The sequence below is a fragment of the Zingiber officinale genome, chromosome 3B, assembly GCF_018446385.1.
Source record: "Zingiber officinale cultivar Zhangliang chromosome 3B, Zo_v1.1, whole genome shotgun sequence".
NCBI classification, from domain to species: Eukaryota; Viridiplantae; Streptophyta; class Magnoliopsida; order Zingiberales; family Zingiberaceae; genus Zingiber; species Zingiber officinale.
In genome coordinates, this window is record NC_055991.1 from 111,237,539 (window position 1) to 111,242,684 (window position 5,146).

Below are 5,146 nucleotides of genomic sequence, written 5' to 3' on the forward strand. Positions count from 1 at the left end.
TGTGTGACACGTGTTGCAGTTTCTTGTGGTACTTCATCTTGTACTGTTGGTACTGAAGTAGACGTGTCCTCTCTAAGTTCTTATAGAACAATTTTGCTACTGGGCTTGTGATCTATTATATAGTCTTCTTCTAAAAACTGGGCATTGGTGCTAACAATGACCTTCTGGTCTTTAGGACTATAAAATAAACCACCTTTCGTTCCTTTGGGATAACCTACAAACACACAAACTTCTGTACGAGATTCTAACTTATTTGCATCTGGTTTCAGCACATGTGCTGGACTACCCCAAATCCGAATATGTCTTAGACTAGGCTTTCGCCCATTCCACAATTCTGTGGGAGTAGAAGATACTGATTTAGAAGGTACTAAGTTCAGAATGTGCGCTGCCGTTTCCAGAGCGTATCCCCAAAACGAATTTCGTAATTCTGAATAACTCATCATCGATCTAACCATCTCCATAAGAGTCCTATTCCTTCATTCTGCCACACCATTATGTTGGGGTGTACCAGGTGTGGACAATTGGGATTGAATCCCGGCCTCTGATAAGTAATTCCTAAACTCTCCTAAGAGGTATTCGCCACCACGATCAGATCGTAGTGTCTTGATACTTTTCCCTAGACGTTTCTCCACATCAGCCTTGTATTCTTTGAACTTATCAAAGTACTCAGACTTGCGGTGCATTAGGTAAATGTATCCATATCTTGAATAATCGTCTATAAAAGAGACAAAATATTCAAAACCACCTCTAGCCTGGATAGACATAGGACCACACAAATCAGAATGAATTAATTCTAACGCTTCTTTGGCTCTATACCCCTTAGCCTTAAAAGGTCTCTTGGTCATTTTACCTTCCAAGAAGGATTCACATGTTGGAAAGTTTTTCAACTCTAATGGACCTAAGAGTCCATCGGCTATAAGCCTTTGAATCCTACTTAAGTTAATATGACCAAGCCTTAGATGCCAAAGATGTGTTTGATTCATTTCCGAATGTTCTTTTCTCTTATTAGAGTTAGAAGATGTGTTATTAATCTTCATATTTTGCTTTGTGAGAGAAATTGGATTTAAAGTATATAAATTGCCAACCAATGCACCAGAACAGATAATCACCTTATTTCTCTTTATAACCACATTGTTACTAAAAGAAACTGAATATCCATCCAAATACAGTTTAGAAACTGAAATTAAATTCTTTCTAAAACTGGGTACATAAAGACAATTTCTTAAAATCAAATTTATATTCCTATTAAAAGATAAGTAGACGTCTCCCACTGCAACAGTCGCCACCTTAGTAGCATTGCCCATGTAGACGGTAATCTCTCCTTCAGTTAGTCGTCGGGTTTCCTGGAACCCCTGCAAGGAATTGCAGACATGATCAGTGGCTCCCGTATCTACACACCAGGTGCTGGTAGATAACACCGCTAAACATGTTTCAACAACCAAAGTATGAGATATACCTTTATTGTTCTGATTTCTAAAAGGACAGTCCGCCTTCCAATGCCCTGTCTGCTTGCAAATGAAGCACTTGCCTTTCAGCTTCTTCATTCCAGCTTTTTGTCCCTGAGGTTTATTCACTCACTTTGCTGAAAAGACCTGTTTCTTCTTCTTCTTGCCTTTCAGCTTAGAAGTAGAACCATTTTCAGCATAGTGAATCTGAGAACTTTAACGAAATATACCTTCTGCTGCCTGTAGTTCTGTCAGAAGTTCTGCCAACGTATACTCTCTTTTGTTCATGTTATAGTTCAGGCAGAACTGCTCAAAACTTCTAGGTAGCGTTTGGAGAATTATATCGACCTGGGCTTCCCCATCGATTTCTCCTCCAAGGACTTATATTTCATTCAGATAAGCCATCATTTTGAGGATATGATCCCTTACGGGTGTCCCCTCAGACATGGTGGCTGTCATTAACTTTCTCATTGTCTCTTGCCTAGCAGTCCGACTCTGGTGCCCAAAGAGTTCTTTGAGATTATTCATTATATCATAAGAAGTTTGTAAATCTTGATGTTGATGTTGCAATACATTTGACATTGAAGCCAAAATGTAACACCGCGTCATCTCATCTGCTTTACCCATTTCTTATGATACTCAATCTCCTCTGGGGTAGAGTCACCATTAGGTGTATCTGGGCATACCTCTGACAGTACAAACTTATAGCTTTCAGCAGTTAAGACAATATCCAGGTTTCTTTTCCAATCTATATAGTTGGGACCAGTAAGTTTATTCTCTTTTAGAATAATGACCAGTGGGTTGAAAGTCATCCTAAGAATCACAAAATAAATTTTGGTCAGGACTCTAAATTTAGAATAATATTGACTCCTCAAACAATACTATTTTAAATTAACCAACACCTCAAAACACCGTGAATTTTGTATGCCACGATAGTGTGGACGTATACAAATTCAACATTTGTAAAAGGAGGGTGTAACCCATTAATTTTATTATCTTGTCAACCTAACTTTTTGACAAATAAAATTAATAGTTGGTTTCCTTCGGTCACACAAATAATAGTAGTGACTCCGATGGGGAGGATACTATTAGACGTGCCTAAGTGTATACCATTACTTTACACTAAGTCCATTAATAAGATTGTGCCCTTTCCGATGGGGAAGATCACAGGCTCTTAATTAATTTCCTATAGTCATCCTAAATGGAAGTTTGATCTAGTGATCCACAAACAAACTCATCCGATATGGAGGAAGACACTCAGATCCAACGCGCAAGTTTGCTTGCATCACTTACAAACCAGTAATGGAGACCGTGGAATTTATTAAAATAAATCCCTCTCCCACTTAGTTATTTAAAATGAGGAATTTTAAACTATCCGAGCATACATCACATGCATATAAACATCACAGTAAATAAAACCAATAAATTTAGAAATTAATTTTCCAACTATTATGGCTTTTTCCATCACTGTCTTCAGTATGCTCCAACCCTAGCTGCTGCCATCTTTAGCCACCGCCATCGGGTTGAGTTGTCGCATCCATCTTGCTTCTTATTCCGCTATTCCTCTGGTGCTCCAAAAGTACCACGCCTCGCAAGAATCCGATCCGCAACAAAAATAGAATTTTACATATATCGATCCTATATTCCACGAGGGAATGTACATGTATTCTAGATCGAAAAAAATAAAATTCTAAAAATAAAACAGCTCCTGCTGTATTTTATACACACAATCATGCACACAAATAATGCCCTTGACATGTCCAAGGGTCCAATCACACACAATATCAATAAGCCATAATAGTTGGAGCCTGCAACCAAAGAGTTAGTAAATCAAACTATTTTCCTGCCTAAATTATGTATGACATGTGCATAGCCTATTTGAATTCTAAACACACAGAGGCAAACCCTAGCTCTGATACCAATTGTTGGTTAGTCCCAGGAAAATGTACCGGTTCCACTGTACAAAATTTTTTATACAAGTGTCGAACCTTTCCTTAAATATCCTATTGTGTTCTTTAGAAGTTAAATTAGGAATTGCAGACGGAACTTAACATCATTGATTCCAAATTTAACTTATCTGTTCTTAATGGTTTAGATTTGAATCGCAAGCGGAACTTAACACTATTGATTCAAATCTACCGAAGTTATTAATTCCATAAATATTAATTTCTAAAATTGGCTTCCAGGACTGCATGGCGAGGCACATGATCTTCTTGGATATGGGAGCAACCACCACCGCTTAGGCAAAGCCTTTTAAGAAAAGCTAATATTTATTTCCTTAAATAACTCTAGGTTAACCAAAAAGAATAATCGAATCACAAATTCGAAAAAGAAGAAAACACAAACTCGAAAAACTATTTCGAAAAAGTAGATTTAATTGCCTCTTGTATTTAGAATCCTTACAAAGAAAATAACTAGTATGATGCGGAAGAAAATTACTAGTTATACCTTCTCTTTGTAAGCTAATGACCTCGAGATCTTCTGCCGTATTCCTCGCCTCACCTTGGACATTGTGTGGGAGACGATCCTCCAAGATGAACACCACCAAAAAGAGCTTCTCCTCTTCTTCTAAAATCCGGCCACCAACACCACCAAGGAGAAGAGAGAAAAAGGGAAAAGAGAGAAGAGAGGGAGGGCCGACCACTTGATGATCTCCAAGCAAGAGAATAAGAATTGTGTCTCATGAAGCCCCCTCACCCCTTCTTTTATATTACTAGCCCAAGGCAAATAAGGAAAAAAATAAAATCATCCAAGAGTTTTTCTTTTTCCCTTTTTATTTTTCCTTTTCTTTCCACTTGATTGAATCAATCACCAAATTTAATTTTGTGATGATTTTAAATAATTTAATATGGTTGGCCACTTGCTTGGGCACCAAGCAAGGTGGCCGGCCACCTCATCAAAGGGAAAAAGGAATTTTATTTTTATAAAATTTTACAAGAAAAGCTCTTATAAAATTTTACAAGCTCTCTTTCCTAATGTAGGAGTTAAAAAAGGAAAGTTCTAAAAATTAAAACCATGTTTTAAAATTTAAAACTTCTCTTACAACATTTCCTTTTTTAACATGATGATAGAAAATTTTAATTTTAAAACTTATATCCCTTTTTCTTGAACCATGAGGATGGTTAAAAAAGGAAAGTTTTAAAACTTTTAAAACTCTCTATTAAAACATGTGGCCTAATTCAAATAAGGAAAGTTTTAAAAATTAAAATATCTCTTTTAAAACTTATAGTTTTCTACAAAGAGAAGATTTCAAAACACCCCTCCTATTTGAATTAATCTTGGACGACCCCTACATGCTTGGTCACCAAGCAATAGGGCCGGCCCCTATAAAGAGGATGTGGTCGACCCTTGCTTGGTCACCAAGCATTGGACCGACCCACTTCTTGGATACCAAGAAGAGCCTTACATTTGGATGGACTTGAGGCTATAATGAGGCTACGACAGGGACCTAGAGGAGAAATTGGTTTTGGTCTTCCGATGTGCTTGAGTATCCCGTGTTCGCCACGAACACACAACTCAAGTTCATCGATAATAACTCATTCCACTAGAGAATTATTACCGCACTACCGCACCAATCCCAAATTATATTATGGTCTCCTTCTTATCATGAGTGTGTTAGTCTCTTTGTGTTTAAGATTATGAATGCCCGCTAATTAAGTAAGTTACTGACAACTCACTTAATTAATATCTAGCTCCAAGAG